At 51.6% G+C, this 21,937-nt stretch overlaps 1 protein-coding gene across 1 annotated transcript in view; it reads left to right on the top strand.

Moving 5' to 3' along the window:
* Window positions 1–7,858: 7,858 nt before the first annotated feature.
* The window catches only part of LOC144128760 (uncharacterized), a 205,611-nt gene continuing 191,532 nt past the window's right edge, over window positions 7,859–21,937 (top strand). Inside the window, exon 1 of the mRNA XM_077662434.1 lies at window positions 7,859–8,090. The gene's annotated coding sequence lies outside the window, so the exon portion shown is untranslated. The remainder of the gene's footprint in view (window positions 8,091–21,937) is intronic.

The following is a 21,937-nucleotide window of genomic DNA, read 5'->3' as shown; positions in this document are numbered from 1 at the left end:
CCCCCCTTTTATTGGACACCCGGCGGAGCATCCGACCCACCTGGTCCCCCACATTACGTAACTTGTTTAGGGTAGTGTCTATCTTGCGCCTATAATGAATGAAAAGCCTCAGTACCCGGATCTCCGCGTGTTCAGGTATCGGTCCGCTAAGTAGGGAAATGGCAATTTTGGTTGTGCACTTTGAGTTGGGGCGTATGTGCACAAATTCAGATTTGCTCGGGGAGCATTCAAGACCACAGCGACGAGCGTATTCGTCCACTATAGCTGCCGCTTGTTGCAGGTTGGTCTCGATGTCTCCAACCGATTGTTGTGTTGCCCAGAGGGTGATGTCGTCCGCATACAGAGCGTGCTGCACACCGGCGACCTCCGCCAGCTGGGTAGGGAGCTTCATCATGGCCAGATTAAATAGTAATGGCGAGAGGACAGCTCCCTGTGGGGTCCCTCGTGTACCAAGTTGATATGGGCCATATTCTGTGTCTTGTAGCCGGATATAGGATTGGCGATCTGTAAGGAATTGTTTGATATAATTGAAAGTATTGCGCCCACAATGTGTTTGCGACAAGTGGGATAGGATGATCTCGTGGGTCACATTGTCGAAAGCCCCCGCAGGTCAAGTGCGACGACTACTTTATCTTTGCTGGGGTGCTCGACGGGGTCGAGAATCTCCTTGTGAAGTTGCAACAGGACATCTTGTGCGGACCGGTGTGGGCGGAAACCGTACATGGTGTCTGCGAAAATGTTTTGTTGTTCCAGGAAAGCCGACAATCTGTCGCGGACCATAGTCTCCATCAGCTTCCCCACACACGAAGTGAGGGAGATGGGCCGGAGGTTGTCGGTGTTAATGGCTTTACCTGGCTGGGGAATGAAAGTTACTAGTGCCGTTTTCCAATCTATGGGGAGTGGTGTGCCTCCAATCCAGATAGTGTTGAAGTAATCGAGGAGAGTTTCGTAGGCGGGATCTGGGAGGTTGGCAATAAGCTTTACCGTCACCTTGTCCCGGCCTGGTGCTGTACCTCGCTTCATTTTAGCCAGGGCCGCTTTTAGGTCATGGAGCTGGAACGGTTGATCCAAATCCGCGTTCTCGGAACCTGCATACGAGTACGCCTGACCACGGGGATCCTGGTGTATACTCAAATATTGGTCGCGGAGCGCATCGGCCAGTTTGGCCGTGTCTCCAGTGAAGTTATGTATAGCCCTTTGAAGCTGTTTTTGTGTCTCAGTACGGGTTTGTGCCGGATCTATAGGAGCGTGGAAGATGCGCCACGTACTCCGACTCGACATTTGCCGAGCTGCAGTGTTGCATCGGTGCACCCAATTGGAGTCGGCGAGTTGGGCCGCGTATTGTGCCGCCTGTTGGGTGATATCCGCAATTCGAATTTTGAGTTTCCGATTGTTTTTGACGACGCCAGCGGCGGAATAGGCTGTGTCGTGCCTCCCAGAGGTGGAGGAGGTGGTTATCCACCGCCGGGCTCGCCTCTGAGAGTTGAACATTTTGCTCGACTGATTTCAAGTGGGATACTAGGTGTTGGGACCACGTTGAGTATCCATGGTCCATTATCGATTGAGGATTGGTGTACCTGTTCCTAAATTTGGTCCAGTCGGGTAGTTTTGCATTGGCCTGTGGTCTTGTGAGTGGCTTGGTATGGATTGTAGTGGTAATTATGCAGTGGTCACTACCGAGGGATTCCTCGGTGTTCCTCCAATCTGCATAGCGAATATTTTTCGTAAAGGTGAGGTCCGGACACGTATCGCGTGTAACGGAGTTACCTATACGAGTGGGTTGCGTGGGATCCGTGTGAAGAGTAAGGCCCAGTGTGGAAACAAGCTCCGCCAACTTGCGTACGCGTTTCTCTTCACGTGTGTACCCCCATAAGGTGCTGGGAGCATTAAAGTCCCCAACGATTATGAGGGGATCCCGATTCGCGACCTTCAAAGCCCGGCTGAAGATATCTGCGAATGTAACATTTGGTAGCTTTGGGGGACAGTAAATGTTGAGTATGTGCAATGGGGGGTCCTGTTTGCGTAGCGGAAGGATCGTCACCATTACATAGGAGAAAGTAGCGCTAAGATCCAGGTCAACCTGGGAGGCCGTGTAATTTTTATGTACGCAGAGGCAGCTATGCGCATCCTGCTGGTACACCGTGTAACTGGCAAGGGTGGCGCCATTTCCTGGCTCCTGAAGGGCCACCACAGCAGGTAATTCTGGGAACGTTGTAAGGAAAAGGCGTAGATCGGCTCGCTTGGTGCGTGCCTTGATTCCGCGACAGTTCCACTGTACAATTTGAATAGGGATCGAATTGCTTCGCGGATGCTTCCTATTTCTAGGGGAGCCCGCCATGATCAAGGGTAGAGTTGTGAGTTTGGAGAGAGGAGGCTTGAGAGCCAGTGGCTCCAAGGAGAGGAGCGTTCTCTATACTGAGGATGGCACAGGGGACCTCTTCTTCTTCTCCGGCGATTCGACGCCTAGACGCTTTGAGCTGCCGGCCTGCGGAGGTTTTGAGCGGGCCAGCGCGCTTGGGAGCGCGGGTGAGTTGAGCGAACTGAGCGGTTATGAGGTTCGGGATAGATGCCGCAAGGTGGCTAATTTTGTTGAGTGCCGCCGTAAGTGTGGCATTGATTTGCGTTTCCAATGCGGATATTCTGTTGTTAACTTGAGTTTCGAGCGCGCTCACTCTCGCCTCGAGTGCCGTGAGGGCATGCGCAGCCTGTCCTGAAGGGGTTGCGTCGCTTTCCATTGCCTCTGCTGCGGGTGAGGCAGAGGTGTGGTTGGGGGAATTTTGGCGGGCCTCCGCTATTGCGAGGCGCTTTTGAAAATTTGCAACCTGCTCGCGGAGAGCAGATATTTCTTTTTGTTCGGCAGAGATTGGCCGTTGTTGGGATTGGGAAGGGGGAGCGAAGGGAGAAGCTGCCCTGCCGGCGCCGCTCACCTGGGAGTGTTGCTTGACAACGGTTGCCCACGTCTTGGAGCCGCCGTTTTGTGGAGGTCCGAGGGGCTTCGCTGCACCGGCTTGAGGCGGCGGTGGCGCAGCTGGAGGTTTCCCTTGGCGCCCAGTAGAGGAATTCACAGGCTGGTCCATGGCTTGGTCGGCAGCCTTGGCCTTCAGCTTGTCCGGGTGACGCTTGCCACGCTTGCGTCGGTTTCGCTTCGATGTACGCCCGCGCTCGGCCTGCGTGGGCTGGATAGCGCGATATTTAGCAGTACACGCTGGGCCCCCCGTGGCATGGGCCGCGCCGCACACTGAACACTTTGGGTTGCACTGGTGAGGGGCCCGCTCCCCCTCAACGAGTAGAGCCTGCTGTCCGCACAGGCCGCACCGGTCCAGCCTCTGGCCGGGGCAGGCGTCCACGCGGTGGCCGACCACACCGCAATGTCGGCAGGCTGGAATGGTTCGCTGGTAAGGCGTAACTTGTACAAGCTCCGAGTCGTAGTGCACGAAACGTGGCTTCTCTGTTCCGGCGAAAGTCAGTCTCGCTTGGTTGGATGTCCCAAATTTTCGCACTTCCACGATGGTGCCGAAGCGCCATTGGAGCCTAGTACGAAGCGAGTCCGTAGTTTCAGAGTTACGGACGGTAATGACGCCGTAGCAGACGTCCTTGTCGTCTTGGTGCAGGTGCCCCACAAGGGGGACCTTCCCGTCGGGTCCATTAAGTTCAAATTCGCCGATGACACGGTCGGCTAGCTCAGGTTTCGCAGTGTGAACAATAATGAGGTTTTGTTCTCTTACCGGTATTATGGTAAGATCTGTTGCGGGTTGCGCGCCCAGGAGAGCCGTGAACGCCCGGCCGTAGCCGGTCTCCTGGAAAGTCTCGTACAACGAGACGCGGGTCCGGGGCTTGATGACGACGACGTAGTCGTCTGGAGCAGGCTTGGGAATAACAGGCGGTTTCCACTTCGTGAGCAGTCGCCGACTGCGGCCCGCCGCGTGCGGGGCGGGTGACTGCTGGTTTCCGGCGTGAACGCCGGCCGCGTCTACGGACGCCGGCTTTAAGGCTTGGTCTTGCGCTCGGCGCAGCACTGCGGCGTTCAACGCGGCGCTGCGAAATCTTGCCGAATCTGCGCCTCCGGTTTCCGCTGGGTGAACCGTTGTACAGTGCATGTTCTCGGGGTCGTAGCCTCGGCAGGAGATTTGCGTAGCAGCCATACTGGCGTCAGTGGCCAGAGGCCCCGATGTGCCGGGTACCGGTTCGGCCGTTAGGCCTAGCCGCGCCACCGGCCCGATCGGGCCATGTGTTGCCCGAAAAGGGGGTTTAACCGGGCCCACCTTGGAAAAAACTGGTGTCCAGATGTTCCCGACAGCTTTCGGTGCACGTTGGGGATGATCTTGCTAGGGTCAGGCGGAAACTTCCGCTGCTCCGGCTGAAAATCGCCGAAGCCGACGACCAGCACGTCTGACTCCCCGTGCGAACGCCGAGCGAATCGCATGACACAGGAGGCTGGTAGTAAAAGCTGACAGAAATGACAGCTTGTCAGAGCTGCGGGCCCCCCAGGACTAGACAGCATTACAGTGGCATCGCTTATTTGTTAAAAAATACAATACACAATACACCCTTATCAAATAAATACCACTCTTAGAGATTGGATAGAGCATGAAATCAACATATTATAGAGCAGAAAAAAACTGAGAAAACGAATTCACTTGAACAATAAAAGTTACAAAATTGCATACACAATTGTATTCGATTGAGGCAAGAGAAAACATTCATAATTACTGTTCTCTCGTGCGGTGCAAATAACTTCGGTGCGAACATATCCCATCAAAACGGGTGAAGCAAACAGGGTAACCAGGAGAAAGGTCTTAATGTAAAGGAAAGTAGATTTAGAACAAAACTAAGCACTAACACGTAGAAAAAAATAAGTATTCTAATTGCGGCTTGTCAGTGACAAAAGCAAAGACAATCATTCGGACATGTAATAGTTTCGGAGTTCTTTAAATCATTTTATTTCTAGCTGTGTGCTTTCTGTGTTCAGCTTACTATTCACGGCAACTTATTTTGCAATGTTTGCAGATCATATGTGGTGCGAGATGTTTTACTTTCCTGGATTCGTTGTAATGGTGGCATGGCTGAGGGCGTTGTTTCGTAGGTTCCCTAAGTCTCTTAAGATCTTTCGTCTCCTGAGATAGCTTGCCGGTATCCTGTCCAGCCATCGTACCACCTACTTCTACTGCGCACTGCGTAATGAGAGATGTGAGATTATCGTTCATTGTTTCAACATCAGGACTGTCTCCTTCTGTTATAGGAAAATCTGTTCTGCAGCGAAATCCTGAATTCCTCTACGTTCCCTTTTACCGCTAACTCGTTGATGGAGTTCCGATTCACTAGTTTCTTCCTTTCCCTCTTCCAGTCTAAGCTAATCGAGACCTTACCATTCTCTGGTCATGGAAACGCACCCTTCCGAGGATCTCCATATCCTCGAGGATCTTCGCACCTTTCCGAGGATCTCCAGAGTCTCACCACTGAAACTATTCCACGTCCACTTCCTGTTCTCTTGTTTGCAGAAGAAGGTATTCATGATGCGCAACTGGTTTCTTTCTGCGAATTCTTCTAAAAACTCCCCCTTGCTATTCCTAGAGCCTATGGCAGTTGCATACCGCCTGGTCTCAGGCCTCCTTGCCCACCTTCGCAATGAAGTCGCCCACCAGTACAATGTACTGTGATTTTGCTTTGTTCATTGCCGATTGCACGTCTTCATAGAAGATTTCAATGGTCTGGTCATGGCTGGATGTAGGCGCGTAGGCCTGCACCACCTTCAGCTTGTACCTCCTATTCAGTCTAATTAAGATAGCAGCCACCCTCTCGTTAATACTAGAGAACTCCTCTACGTTGCCAGCTGTATCCTGAATAATGGGGAACCCCACACCTAGTTCTCGTTGTCACCACTTCGCGCACTTTTCCGTGTGTTCCCAGACACCCTTAGAGCGTGTGGGGGTAGCGGTCTCCCTCACAAGAGAGGTGCCCTTGACTCAGCGTGGCAAACTCAGCCGGAGACCACCAGCTACAAAGTGACAAGGGGGTTGGTCGTTTGGTGCCCGGCTTTCGCCGGTCGCAAACCAGAGAATGGGTCGGAGCCAAAGGTTCACAAACTAAAACAGTTTATACAGCTAAGAGACGATACAGAGATTTCACAAGCACTCGTACGAGCATATACAAAGCGTTTTACAAAAACAATGCAACTCGTGCGAAGTAACAATGGAGAGAGATTACAATTTAACAGAAGCTTTGCACCTAAAGTGCACTAACACAGAGAGAGCCAAACAAATAAAACACAATTTGTTCACCGGGCACTGCGACAGTCCGACGACTTGAGGAGCTTGACGGGGCCGTCCCGAAGGCTGGCGCACGTTGCCTCGCTGGTCCTTGGCTGGTCGAGTGGTGTTCTCCCGGGAGTCGAGTGGGCGCGCTTCTGGGAAGCTTAAACGGCGGCTCGGGCTAACAGACAGCGGTTGCAGCCCCTCATTTATCGGCGCAGCCCGCGTCTGTTTGTTCTTCGCGCTAAGGCAGGCGCGCACATCAACGCAGTATCAACTGAACAAGCTCCTTCTTCTCCCATCGGGCGCGCGTCCACATTGGTCGAGCGCGGAGACCACGTTCCAGAAAAACCGAGGTAATTCTCGGCACACTGAGTCATCGGCGCAGGAGCGAAGGGGAGAGGGTATTACTTCAGTGCGGACAAGGTTACCCCCTTTCCGTCGAAAACGAGCAGTGGCTATGTTTATTTTGGCGCCCCGGCGGCGAGCTGAGCAAAACCCACACACGGTTTACGCGCTCTGCGGGGGTTCTTCCCCGCTGTTTTTTTTTTTACTTTACCGCGCCTGGGCATGATTGCATACGCGCAGCGCCGTTTTTTCGAATATGCGCCGAATTTTGTGACACTCGTATATTCGCTAATCTGGGATAGCACAGTATGTGCCCGTCCTTAAATGCGGTATATGCTTCACCTGTCCTCCTATCTTCACTACGCCTTATCATATCACATTTAATGTTCGCTGCTTCCTCAAACAGCACTGATAGGCTAGCGTCACTGAGTAAGGTTTTAGCATTAAACCTTGCCAGGTTCAGATTACAATGGCGGCCTCTCCGGAACCAGAGAGTCAAATCACCCTCCGCTGCATCACATTCCTGACCGCCGCCTTGGTCACTTGCTCCGCAGCTGCTGGGGACTGAGGACCCAGGGTTAATTGGCTTGTAGAGAGAAGGTTGTGGCCATGTACTACGCAAGGTTTCCAAATCCTGTTCTGGTGAGAGATTGCGCTGTCGGTTCCGGTCAGCGAGATAAGCCTGAACTCAGACCTGGTTATGCGATGCCATCGACACACAGTTTTTTTTTCAAATCCAGTGGAGAATTGCGCGGTTAGGGGATTCGAACCCCAGTCCTCTTAGTCGCTAACAAAGGTTCTACTTCTGCGTCATCGCTGCCATCTTTGGCTTTATAATCAGTTGTATTTTAAAAAATAACCAGCTTAGACACCTGGAATAATAGAAAAGCATCGCCTACGCCCTTTGGTTTCGGTGACAGTTGCCTTCCGCCATGTATGTCATAAGGAGCCCCTGTTTTCTCGTTCCTTGTCTGCAATATATTATAAATTAGCGAACTTAGTACTTAGCATCATAAACATGTTATCGTGATATACCTGATTTAGCTTGGGCAACACCGGTATTACCACTCTGCAGAAGCAATATTTATAACTAAAACTTCCTCTTTTGAAAATTTAGTGGCAGGCTTGCCTGAAACCCAGGGCCGATGAGATGCCATTTCCAGGCACGACCTTATTAACTTAGTTTTGTTGCAGAAGGTCACACATATACTATTCCACAAAGAGAGCTACTTACTTTGTGCGTGCTGAAACACTTTCTGCAGTCAAGCCACTCGAGACCGTGGTATCCAGGCCGATCCATTGCACGTACCACTGTCGCCAGGCGTCCGGTATACAGGACGATCCTCCGCCGGACGGCCTCTGCGACTTCGTCTACTTCCAAAACCACAAGGACTTGTCGCTGGCTAACTACGATCGCACCGGCTGCTCCACGCTCCTGACCACCGCGGCCTCGAAAGCGGCCAAGACACTTTATGGTGTCAGCATATACGCCACGTGAGTACCATAGACCTGCGTGCTTGGAAGCCTTTGTGTGAAGCTTCTACTTTCGCACCCGAAGTATTGTGTCTTTTACTTCCTCGTTATTCCCACAAATGTAGGCCTAATACATTCGCTCAAGACCCACTGGAAATTTGCCAGTTGAGAAGTTGTTGTATATTTCCGCTGTGCGTTATATCAACTGCAAGCTTGTATGCGGATTACTGTATGCAGAGAGAGAAAAGCAACATCACTGTCCAGTATAAATCGCGAGAGAAACGGGGTCTAGAGCTTTTGCAATGAAAATGAAATGCGTGTGGCTGGCAGTGACCTTGGCTTTACATATTGCCACAGTTTAGCAAATACTCCTGGACAAATATCAGAAAGGACGTAAAACCACACAGCGGCGGGCTTTTTCATGAGAACGGCTGCCCAAGCGTTTACTTCGGCTTCCTTGCTTCGGAGAGTCGACCGCTCGCGAACAGCGCAGAGATGCCGCCCATGTACTACGGAAGGGCTGAATAACGTCGTCGCGAAGCTACTCTTAGACTTGGCGGTTCATGGCACCGCGTTCAACGGGAGACACGCGGTAAGGCGACTGTCGAAGACAAGGCACGGGGTCATCGATAATAAGGCGGAGCTTGGCTAATTCTGTTCTACCAACACGCAAAGAAGTCGGCAAGGTAGCCTCATAATGCTGGAGGCGATCTGGCATTCGTCTTTGCTACAGTTGGGAAAGCGCAGAGTTATGGCGAACTGTATATCGGGACTCGGTCTCTCTGGTTCAGTCTGTGACATTCCGTGTGTGCTGCGAGGGTCCACGTTCGACGGCGCGGCGTAGACGGAGACCCGTGACAGCGGCATCATCAATTGCCCAGCCATGCTCTTTGGGTGACGACCAGAAAAACCGGTCCCGCCGCCGCCCCGGGGAAACGGGCTTTGTCCTCCCCAATTTCCGGTTACATTCCAGGACAAGGGAGCTGTCAGCGGGCCAGAGCGCGCCGTACCACAGCCGACGCTATGCGAAACCGCGAAGACGACATTCTTTCCCTCCCCCCCCTTTGTCGTGGGCTATCGCCGGGAAGGCACCCACAGCTTCCCAGAAGGGCCGCGACGGACACCTGTCATGGCGGACAGGCAGTACTCGCCAAGAATGTGGAAAGACAGGCGCTAGTGAATTAGCTCCGAAGAGAGAGCCTGTGTATACTCTCACTTGAGAGAGAGTGGTGGCGTTTTTGTTGTTTATTTAGTTTGTATTGTTAACAGACTCTGGGGTCGAGGCTAAGCCCCACCCAAGGGGTGGTCCCCATCTCGCATGTTATTTTGGATTGGAGAATTGATGCTTTGGGCGGGCCACTGAAAATGACCGCCCTTAGTCCTTTGTTAATCAAGTGCTTAAAAGCGCATGTAAACAGATGCAGTCCAGTCTGAGCTGGGGCTCCATGCTTAGCATGTAATGTGATGCTACTTAGGCACTAACCTGCCCGGTCGATGAGTAAAGTAGTGCAAAGTTTGTTCTGTTGTAAAATTATGCTCTGCTGTCATCATCTACAAGCTCGCCTCCTGTTCATCTTCCAAGCCGAGCGACACTAGAGGAAGGGTTTGTGAACCATCCTCGAAGAAACGGACGACTATTGAAATTCTACTGCAAGCACGCTCAGGACGACATCGTTCGCGAAGAGGGCCTTCAGCGCCGAAGCCCGTCGGCGTGCAGCTTCTGCCAGCAACCGCTCGAGCCCAACTCCGGAGCCACTCCATCGCCCCCATGAAGTCGTCGGCACGTAAGCTCGGACGCCCCAGCCTCTGATGTATAATCTTCATCATGTGTAATTATTGAATATACCTGTTTTTTAAACTGAGCCATACGGTGTCTCTTTGCCTCTCCGTCCCGTGTGGACCTGCGCATTATGGGGGTCATCACAAGTCGACACTTTGACAAGACTCAAAAATCAATGATGACGGTATTGTGAGCCACTGCAATACCAATCCTCAGATTTTGGTGTTCACCGACGCAAGTCATCATCAGTACTTCTCCTTTGCCATCTTCGCGGCGAGAAACCCCTCTAGCGACCGCAAGGTTCTGTTCGAAAAGCAGGATGCGTTTCCATTGCAGGACGCCTTCAAAGTTTCGCACTGGCTGGGCAACATTAGTTTTCTGTCTTTTTCTCTGACCACACTAATATGTGTCCTCGTAAGCCTGTTGTACTTAGTGGTACGGGCAGGGACACTTTATTTTTCGTTCTCTTTATCGTCCCACAATAACGTTTTGTTCTCGTGGGGACAGACATCATCACACTCGAACGTGGCGGGATGCTGATGTGATCATAAAGGATGTATAGCGCCGTTGGCCTCTCAGAAGCGCTGTGTATTGCGTGTTCTACTTAGAAGGTCACTGACTGAGATTGAAGATTGATAACTGCGCCATTTTCTGTTCAGAAATTTATGCCAAGCTGTAAAGGGATCGTACGACTCGTGGTGTCATTAGAACCGGTCGCCCGCTCGTCGTCTCCCTGAGGCGGCCTCCTCTTTGAAACTCTCCCCCTCCCCTTCGGTGGCGGGCGGTGGCGGGGCGCCGGACTGAAAAGGAGCGCCCTTGGGGTCAAGAGCCCCTGACAGCGACGGTAAAGCGCTTTGACCCTCTCATTGTTCCGCCCGTTCGTCAGAACGGCGCCAAACGCGATGCGACCTTGCGACAAGCATCTCGTGAAAAGGGGTAAGCTCGTCAAGGAGGGTCGTAAATAAAAACGAGCAGACGGGCTGCACCGCGGAAGCGCCCCGCTGTAGTCCGATGACAGAGCTAATTGCGGAACAGCTTCAGTCAAGGGAAACCGAGAGTCAAAGGAAACCGCTTGCACTTGCGGGTACGATGTGTGGTTGTTTGTGTTTTTTTTTCTTCTGAGGGAGAGAATTCGAATCATACTGTGGAAGTATGGGGCGTGGCACGTAAACCTGGTGGGCCACTAGTTTCGAGGGTACATTCCAGAAATCTATTTTCTTATAGCGATTTTGATGCTCTTTTCCTGCTGTGTATTTTAGGGAGAGGGTTTTCAACCTTGCCGAAACTGGAAGGCATGCTATGCAGTTTGTAAACCAATCATGAGTTAGTTTGTTGTGATTGGGTGATGCAAGGGATGGGCTGGGCCTTTAGGTCTTTAAAACCAGGGCCAGGAGCCCTGGAAAATGTTCTGGGCTAAGGTCAGATGTAATGCATCTTCGGCTATGCCGAATAGGAGCCTCCCCTAGTGTTAGCCAGTTCCACCTTTTTGTTCTTTAACCTTTTTACCGTTTTCAATTTGTCTCATGTATATCAAAGTGCTTGCAATGTAAACATTTCGTATAATACAGACAATTCATACTCCCCTTAACGCCTGCATTCTGATTCGTCGCAATACCGTCTACGACGGAGCACCCCTGCTGCAGAAAAGAAATCTGCGGTCATCCAAAAAAGCAACCGTTTCGGGTGGTGGGCACCTCTGGTGCGGAGAAGAAGCAACTCAAAGAACCTAGTAAGGTCTGCAGCAAAGGAAAAGACCTTACGACGAAGAACGTTTAGTGGCGCAGTCGACAAGGATCCTGCCGCTATCGGAAGACAGCGGAGGAGGAAGACCAAAAGACACGGAAGGCGCGACGGGGCCGAAACAGCCAGCCAACGGCAGTTTGGGAAGGTCAGGTGCAGGAGCGAGCAGCAGCGTTCAAGGAAGGACCTGCGGAGAGACGGCGGCAAGGGCCAAGGCAGCGGACCAGCGACGCAAGGCAGCCGGCCGGGAAAACAGAGCAGCGACCGGACCGCTACCGAGCACAACCGAGACGGCAGCAGCGGGCTCGACGCCATCGGCAACACGGAGGCGACCTGGCGTCTGTCATCAAAGGGTGAGTCCCTTCTCGTTACGTGTTAGCGCGAGCGTTGCTGTCCAGACAAGCTTGAGTGAGGTGTATGGATACGCGCTTCGCCCATTTAATCCCCGATAAGCAAAAAGGAAGGGGGATGAGCGACGCAGAGGACGCCGGGATTACCGGAAGCGGGGCGAGTAATACAGGGACACCGGAGATGCCACAGGTCGAGCAGAGGAACGAGAAACTGCCGGAGGAGGTTCTGGTGTTACGAGAGAGATGTCGGCTGGCCGAGCTGAAACTGCGGCTTGCTCAGCAGGGACAGCGAGGAGGCGCTGGAGAGAGCTCCAAGGTCGGAGAGAGGCATGACAACCACAGCGAGTTGCGGCACTACACAAAATTGCTTGCGGAAATACTGCCCAAATTTCCGAGCGACGCAGAAGTGCCAGTATGGTTTGAGGCGGCGGAGAACGCACTGAATGCATACGAAGTACCAAAAGATCGGTGGGGCCAAATTGTTTTCCCGCTTATTGCAGACAAGGTGCAATTTCTGTCAACCCGCTTAGCGCCAGCACAGCACAGGGATCACGAGGCCGTGAAGAAAGCGGTGCTCGAGGAGCTTAAACTCTCTGCGGGAGAGTACCTCAGCAGGTTTCAGGGCACCAGGAAAAGGAGCACTGTAGGATGGAGAGCGTACACGACGCGACTTCACAGTTACTTGCGCTTCTATTTAGATGCGCGCAGCGTCGGCACCTTTGAAGAGCTGTTAGAGCTGTTAGTAGCGGACCAACTAAAAAAACAATCTTTCTGAAGCAGCATTAAAGTACGTTACGCTGCAGGAAAGGAACGGGTGACGGAAGGCCACCGAACTGGCCGCACTACTGCAAACCTTCGAGGACGCAGAGGGGAAAAACAGCGCCGGCAAGAGGCCAGAGCAGAAAAGAACGGACGCTAAGGAAATGCCTAGATACCCTCCAGGGAGGCTAGAGGTTGGTTCTCCTGCGGAGCAACGGGGCACCAAAGAGCGAATTGCCCGCACGCGAACAACGGGACGCCGCAAACGCTTAACGAAAGTCGAAACGGCTTCTCGGCCCGCGTTGCAATACGGGAGGACTGAGCGGCACGCCAGCGCGAGCTAATTACGCTGACGTGTCAGGATGGAGATTGAGGCCATTCTAGACACCGGAGCCGACGTAACAATAGTTCGAGAGAGCGTAGTGCCGCCGGAACTGGTCAAGCCGCACGGAACGATCAATCTCATCTCCGCATTCGGGGAGAAGATACAGGCGAAGCTAGCAATCCTGCCCCTTACGTTAAAGCGAGACACCGGAGTCTTCGCAGACATTCGTGAGGCCGTGCCGGTCTTATGCGCATAGACAGACAGGCTGGTGTCCCAGACCAATTGTTTGCTTTCGGAGGAAGCCTGGGAGCGGCTCAAGCAAGAGGGGGAGATGCGAGGGATCGTCGCCGGCAGAGAGAAGCAGGGCGAGAACTACACGCCGCTAGAAAAAGAGGATTATCCGGGCCCCCATCAGAAGCGGTAGTGACAGAGGGGAAGAAAGAGGTCGTGGTCACCCAGGTAACAATGCATAGCGAGGGCGACGAGTGCACGAGCTCGGACGGCGGCGTCGTGGAAGCCCCCATGGTAGAAAAGAAAAGCGCGTCGGAAATATTCCGGGAGAACCAGAGGAGTGACGCGACGTTACAGGGGGCATGGAAGGACGCCAGAGCAGGAAAGAAAGGCATGACAGTGGTAGACGCGACTCGGTTTTCGACACCGGGTCACCCGGAAAGTAATGGGGCGGTAGAACGCTGGAACAAGACGTTCAAAAACATGTTCTACCATGTTATTCAGAAAGAGGGGAGGAACTGGGACAAGTTTGTACCTTATTTGCTGTGGGCATACAGAGAAGTGCCTCATGATACGACGGGGTTGGCGCCTTTTGAGATGCTTTATGGAAGGCAGCCGACCGGCCCGCTTAGCATACTAAAGAATACCTGGACAGGAGAGAGTGAGTCCCCGGTAAGTTTGGGGCCTTCGCCAGCTCAGTACATCCTAGACCTGATGGGACGCCTAGAACGAGCGGCTGAAGTCGCAAAGACTGTAAGCTTGAGGCAGCAAAATGCGTACGCCCCGAAATTCAACAGGCGAGCGACCGCCAAAGACTTTGGGGAAGGAGAGACAGACTTAATATTCGACGAACAGCGCCCAGGCAAGATGTTTCCGATATGGAAGGGGCCTGGCAGCGTAGTTGAAAGGTACCGAGACCACTCTTATTTCGTGCAAATGCCGGACGGCCGAAGGAAACTAGTTCATGCAAGCAGAATGCGGCCCTATATGAGCAGGGTAATGAACGTGGGCGTAATGTTCGAGGGAGACAGCGCGTTCGGAAAGGTTCAGTACGCGCCCCGACGTTCAGCAGCGCGGTCAGCGGAGGGGCGTTTGCCACGAGACGCGGTGGCCCATTTGTCAAAGCATGAGCGAGACCAAATCCTGGGAGCGTTCGCGGAACACGAGGGGCTTTTCACTGACCGGCCGGGAGTGGCATCGGTAAAATAACACGAAATTGTGCTGCAGGAGGGGTTTACACCTAAGGGTCCGCACCCTTATCGCGTACCTGCGAGCCTAACGACCGAAATAGGAAAGCAGGTAGACGAACTGCTGGCGATGGGTTAAATCTTTCCTTGCGAAAGCGCGTATGCGCACCCGCTGGTTTGCGTGCCTAAGAAGGACGACACTGTCAGGATGTGCGTAGATTTCCGCAGGCTGAACGCCTGGACAGTAGCTGACGCCTACCCGATGGCGCTGCAGCAGGAGCTGATAATGAAAGTAGGGAGAGCGAAATATATTACCTTGCTGGACCTTCGGAAGAGGTATTGGCAGGTTCCGCTTGCTCCATCGGCTCAGCTGCTTAACGCTTTCACCTGTCACCGGGGTCAGTTTGCGTGGAAGGTAATGCCGTTCGGGCTCAAAAACGCCGCGCAAACCTTCCAGAGGGTTATCAACGGGCTGTTGCTCCCGCACTCGGACCACTGTTGCGCATACCTTGATGATATCGCCGTGTTTAGCGAGACGCTTGAAGCGCATGTGCGCCATCTTAGAGAGGTGTTCAAGACGCTTGAACAGGTAAATCTCAAGGTAAACCTGGAAAAGTGCCAAAAAGGAAGAAAGTCCATTCGGTACTTAAGGCACATTGTTGGTTCAGGGCAGCATGCACCCTACCCAGAGAAGCTGGCAGCGATAAGGGGGTTGAAGGCACCGGCAACGAAACGGGAACTCTGCAGCGTGCTAGGACTGTGCGGGTATTACCGCAGCTACGTACCAAACTATGCCGAGGTGGCGCGGCCACTCACAGAGCTTACCGGGAAAAAGATTCCGAATAAGATCCCATGGTCGGAAAAAGCTGAAAGTGCGTTTCGACAGCTCAAGGCTGCGCTCTGCGAAGCAGTAGCCTTGGCTACTCCGGACCCCAATCGACCTTACTCGCTGCACACAGACGCGTCTGCGTTTGCCGCGGGAGCCTGCCTTTCACAACGAGCCGAGGACGGCTCGGAACGGCCGATTGCATTTGCGAGCCGCAAGTTCTCCCGTGCGCAGACCCGCTGGTCTACCATCGAAAGGGAAGCATTGGCAGTGATCTGGAGACTCAATAAGTTCGATCACTGGCTCTTCGGTGCCCCTGTCACTGTTGTCTCTGACCATAATCCCCTTGCGTACCTTACACTTAGCACACCTCACGGAGCGAAGCTGACACGCTGGACGCTAGCGCTCCAGCAGTACAACGTGGTGGTGCAACACCTGAAGGGTAGCGAACACGCCAACGCTGACGCTTTGTCACGCGTGAGTAATGATTGCTGGGATGTGGACAGCGGCGCTCCGCTGGCAGCGGAGCGGGAAGGGGCTCCCCTTGCCGCTTCTATGTGACAGCCACGAGAGTGAACTCTGTGCGCGAATGTGTGTTGGGCAGAGTGCGTGCGTGGTTGTAGGTGGACTGGATGCAGCCTAGCAACTTGGACTCCGTTTGAGGGGGCCCAGCAAGCATGCCACCATGTGTATTTGAGTGTGCACGTTTTTTTTTTCCTCTTCCTTTTTGTTAACTGGATATTCATGTTTCTCGGTCCCAGCGAACGGCGAGGGGCCTCTTTGCTGACAAAACCAACCCCCCCCCCCCTCCCGGCGGGCAGTTTTGGGGCTGTTTACGATCCCTTCTTGGGTTATGATTCTACAGGTGCCATTTGGGCCCCTGGTAAAATCTTGGGAAGGGCGTGTAAAGGGATCGTACGACTCGTGGTGTCATTAGAACCGGTCGCCCGCTGGTTGTCTCTCTCAGACGGCCTCCTCTTTGAAACTCTCCCCCTCCCCTTCGGTGGCGGGAGGCGGCGGGGCGCCGCACTGAAAAGGAGGGCCCTTGGGGTCAAGAGCCCCTGACAGCGACGGTCAAGCGCTTTGACCCTCGCCTTGTTTGGTCCCCTCGTCAGAACGGCGCCAAACGCGATGCGACCTTGCGACAAGCATCTCGTGAAAAGGGGTAAGCTCGTCAAGGAGGGTCGTAAATAAAAACGAGCAGACGGGCTGCACCGCGGAAGCGCCCCGCTGTAGTCCGATGACAGAGCTAATTGCGGAACAGCTTCAGTCAAGGGAAACCGAGAGTCAAAGGAAACCGCTTGCACGTGCGGGTACGATGTGTGGTTGTTTGTGTTTTTTTTCTTCTGAGGGAGAGAGTTCGAATCATACTGTGGAAGTATGGGGCGTGGCACGTAAACCTGGTGGGCCACTCGTTTCGAGGGTCCATTGCCGAAATCTATTTTCTTATAGTGATTTTGATGCTCTTTTCCTGCTGTGTATTTTAGGGAGAGGGTTTTGAACCTTGCAGAAACTGGAAGGCGTGCCATGCAGTTTGTAAACCAATCATGAGTTAGTTTGTTGTGATTGGGTGATGCAAGGGATGGGCTGGGCCTTTAGGTCGTCTTTAAAACCAGGGCCCGGAGCCCTGGAAAATGTTCTGGGCTAAGGTCAGATGTAATGCATCTTCGGCTATGCCGAGTAGGGGCCTCCCCTAGTGTTAGCCAGTTCCAGCTTTTTGTTCTTTAACCTTTTTACCGTTTTCAATTTGTCTCATGTATATCAAAGTGCTTGCAATGTAAATATTTCGTATAATACAGTCAATTCATACTCCCCTTAACGCCTGCATTCTGTGTTGTCGCAATACTGTCTACGACGGAGCACCCCCGGTGCGGAAAAGAAGTCTGCGGTAATCCAAAAAAGCAACCGTCTCGGGCGGTGGGCGCCTCTGGTGCGGAGAAGAAGCAACTCAAAGAACCTAGTAAGGTCTGCAGCAAAGGAAGAGACCTTACGACGAAGAACATTTAGTCAAGGATTCCGTCAAGGGAACACTGTCGCTTAGGATGGAAGTTGCCAGGTACGTTTCTTTTCGGACCGTTACCCTGGAGGTGCATGTGCAAGTCGGCGTGACAAGGAGACCTGCGGCAGTGCGAAGTGGCGGGCCCGTCCAAACTGTAGTTACCTTTTTCAGAGTTGCGCCGACTGGCACACTGAGAAGAGCAGTCGGCACCAGTGTCCACGAGCGCTCTTACGTCGGTTCCGTACATTGAAACGCTCAGATCGGCGGTTCCTGTGGTCGGGGGGCACGAACGTTGCGGGTTCCGGTCATCGCCCTTTGCGAAAATTGATATGTTTGGAATATACGGCGGGATATTTTTAATGTATTTTAAACATATTTTGTATTCATGAATGCAATAAAACTATGCCGCATATATGTTCTTGAAATTTTATGCTTGGTACTCAACATATATTCTTAAAACCTGACACAAGTACGTCACTTCCAGTATGCTTCGAGCACGTTTTAAGTACGTGAAAAATATGTATGCGGTTTCAGCATCTTGTCAATGCATTTAAAGTGTACTTTTGTAAGTACGAAATTAATTCGTCCAAAGTATACTTTGCAGCACACTTCAAGCTGCCGTTGAACACTCAGTGCTCGAAATGACATTTCGGGAAATGACATGTTGGAAATCTATGTAAAGTCTACTTTCGTAAATACTTCAATTCTAACGAATGAGTTGACCACGTAAGCATATTCGTAGCACATTGCAAGCTGCCGTTGAACAACCTGGTGCTGGAAGTCGCGTTTCGAGAAATCGCCTTTGATGTTGGCAATGTATATAAAATGTGCTTTAGTAAATACAGAACTAATTTGTTCAAAGTATACTTCAATTTTAACAACTGAGTAGTCTGCGTCAGCATATTTTCAGCACACTGCCGTGGAACAACCCAGTGCTCAAAATCGCGTCTCCGGGAACAGTGAGAACTCTCCCTTCTCTCTCGTCCATTTGTTTATCGTAACTTCTAGCCGGAAGGCAATCTCCAGTTATTTAAATTACGTGCGGACAGCTTGATGGCATTGCACAGGCAAGGGCGTAATGCGCACCTCCGGGCCCGAACATGCCATCGAAGAGGACTCCGACTGGCAGGGCCGACCGGCTCCCATAGACGCCCATGTATTTGTTGGTTGACAGTTCGACTCCTGACCGATGCATGTCGCGAGTTACGACTAGCAGTTCGGTTCTAGATTGACCGCTGATTTGAAAGCGACCACTCTTACACTTTTGCGAAGATTTGGCGGCCCACAGTCTTTGCTGAAAAAGCATCCCACAGGGCAAGATAATGTGTCTCCTCTCGAGAGGTATATATAAGCCAAACCAAGTGTCACGCTTGGCGGAGCAGTTCCTGTTTGCTGACGTCACTTTCCATTGGCATTTCCTGTGTGGCGACATCTTTCGCGTTTAGTTCCAGTCACGTGACTTAGCGTTGTCATAGACTCCGCGATGTCAACGCGTTTTCTCTGTGATTGTCTCTCTGCTGTAGCGTATAGCTGGTTCAGTCACTGGTTCTGCTTGCAAGAGTGGCAGATCGGGCTAGTTGGTATTTTTTCATAATGCGATACAGCGCAAATAAAGACGGGGACGAAGCTAGACAAGACAGCACAGCGCTGATGCTCAGCGCTGTGGTGTCTTGTATCGCTTCGTCCCCGTCTTTATTTGCGCTGTATCGCATTATTGGTTCTGCTGTTGAAAATATTTATTAGTCCTACCCGGTCAACCGGCTAGTACACCTTTTTTAATTCGAATTAAATGTATTGTTAATATAATAATTGTATATTTTAGTGTATGTTTAATTTAATGCATTTATTGAATATTTTAGATAATTTTCTTCATGTATAATAAATATACTAAGCGGACCGAAATTGTGTTTTTGATGCATTTGCAAGAATGTTCGAAATATTGCTCCTAGCATACTTATAAAGCATTCGCGTTGCAATTTAAGCATAGGGACCAAAATTTAAACTTTATACTAAATTAATACATTGTGTTCGAAATGCATTTTTAGCACAGTCTGTTTTCGCTAACGGCGCTGCGGTGCCGCTTCGGATAACTAGGGCGTCGAGGCGGTGTATCAGAGTCGTGAGTGACGGTGTGTCGTATAATCGCGCGACTACCTGGTTTAGCGGTGCGGTATCTTCAACATTTTGCCGATGAGCAGCCCCCCCGAAAAATGTCCACTTCTAGCTTTCTCGACTGTCGAAAATTAGCTTTCCAGCTTTCCTGACCATACCTGCGTCGACGTAATGAATGTCGCAGAGAGGAGAAACGACGGGGGACGGCGACAGGAAATGCTGATATGGCACACCGGATGCAGCGACCAGGTAACCGTCAATCTCAAGGGGTAGCTGGGTACGCTGCGGTCGTGGTGCGTCAGCACTAAATCCCGGCAGAACTACTCGTCGATAATGATGACTGCGGTGCACGTGACCAGCCTTGTCGCTGTGGTAACACAGAAGACGATGATCGGCAGTGCAGTGCCAGGCGTAGGGTTTCCGCTGGTGCACCTGAGGAGGTCGAGCACGGGATGCTAGGTGGATGCTGGCAGGGGCTTCCTGGCTGTGACTTCGTGGTAGGCCGGCACGATGAACAGCTGTGGCATGGCCTGTGGCGGTCTTGGTGGCAAAGATACAGGTGGCGTGAGTGCCTGCTGGACCTCCTCATGATTTAAATCCGAAAGAGATGAGACTTGCGGCGGCTGTGTCGTCGCAAAGAGGTTCTAGAGCTCTTCGCGTGCTATGACGCCTAGAGTCTCACGGAGCAGTTCAGAGCTGCTACCGTCGACGATGGCGACAGCCATCAGAGAGGGCGGACGCTCGCACTGCTTGAGTCGCATCTAGAGCTTCTTCTTCAGAGTAGTGGCCTCAGAAACTAAGTCTGCCACAGTTTTGGCTCGGCTTTGTGCTAAGCCAATTAAGATTTGATTCGAGATGGCCCCCATAAGATAATAGACTTTTTTCTCCTCGCGCATGTTTGGATCAACTCCGCAGAATAACATGGTCATGTCCTCGAAGTAAACAACGACGCTCTCGTTTGGGAGCTCAACTGGCGAGACTGCAAGAGAAGCTCGGCTTGTTCCTTTCGGAGCATGGTGGAAAAAGTCGGTTGAACGTTATTGTTGCCCTCAAGGAGTTAATGCCGCATACCCACTGCGAGGGATTGGCCAAGACAAGGCCGGCGACTGACAGATAGTCAAAAACATTTGTCAAGTAAAAAAAACAGCAGATTCAGTATAGTTCAACTTCCTCGTCTTGGGGCGACACGCTCTCAAGAACAGCACGCAGCAAAGACAAGGAATGCACCGTGTCAATATTCAGAACCAAGGTATGTGCACGAGCACCTGTGTTCCCAGAAAAAGCTCGTGGAAAAGACCACTAAGAAAAAAAGAAAGTGAGCGGAAATAAGCTTTGAACATACAATGGAAATCTTTTTGCGCAACGTGCCGGTGACAGCCCTGTGGTTTTAATTACAAGCGACAGCTGTCTTCAGCAAGTTTTTCCTGGCATGCTTTATTAAGCCACTTGCTGATAGACATACTGCACCACGAATTATCAACAGTTTACCTTACGAACATGTATCAACCGTAACCAATCGTCATGTCACTTTATTCATAATATAAATGCACGCACACGTTCAGATAGTTATAAGAAAGGCTAAAGTGATCTTTCACTTCACCAATATTTGTCCAAGTTCACCGTTGAGATCCCCACCAGAACTTGGTAATATCAAGGTTGGTAATATCAACTTGGTAATATCAACCTGGTCGAAATGAAAGGTTGCGGTACTTCATTGATAAAGTGGCCATAGACCCGATATGATAGGCTGGTGTACATGCAATATAAAATAAAAGTTTTACTTGATATCTGATTTTTGGCACAGCAATAAATGATTATAAAATATTACCAATATTACCACAAAGAAAAAAATAAGCTGTAGATTGTACGCGAAACGGGGATAATAGGTCATTTTTGGTTTTACTTCAAGGCTTTATCGACTATGTTTCAGAAAACAATTGTCTTACTTATAGCTGTGATTTCAATGTGAACATTTTGGAAAAGGACGACGTAGTCCGCAATTTTGTTACTGTGCTGCAGTCTTCTTGTTTTGTGAGTTCTAACTTGCCACCGACTAAAATTGCAACCGTATCAGTGGCTGAATCATCGTCCCGGAAACCACGGGACATGTCCACACAGTCAGTTTCTCTGGGAAACGAATTCGCTCTCCTTGCCCATGGCGGCTATAAATTTAGCACGCAATAAAGCACGACGTTCACTCCCCTGCACCTGTGCCGTCATGTTCTATCGGCAGCAGCCGCCGATACATGGTGTCAGAAGTGGCGCACCGCAGACGTAGCAGTGGAGCGTCACTGACCAGCCAGGTGGAATTCCTGAAGCCACCGGAGCCACTGCGTTTGACAGGGGATATCAACAGGCACTGGCCGCTCTTCAAACACCGTCGACCGGAGTCTGCGAGATCCGCTGCTTTTGAGCACCGCAGTGAGGAAGGCATCGAAATCTACAAAACATTTACTCCTTTAGACGGCGAGAGCAAGCTTCACTTTGCGACGGTGGTCACAGAAGTTGTATGGCTTTAATGTAGGTAACCCGACTAGACGCCCGAAATCATGTCTTTAG

The sequence above is a fragment of the Amblyomma americanum genome, chromosome 1 (assembly GCF_052857255.1).
Source record: "Amblyomma americanum isolate KBUSLIRL-KWMA chromosome 1, ASM5285725v1, whole genome shotgun sequence".
Classification (NCBI taxonomy): Eukaryota; Metazoa; Arthropoda; class Arachnida; order Ixodida; family Ixodidae; genus Amblyomma; species Amblyomma americanum.
This window is presented reverse-complemented; position numbering and strand designations above follow the sequence as displayed.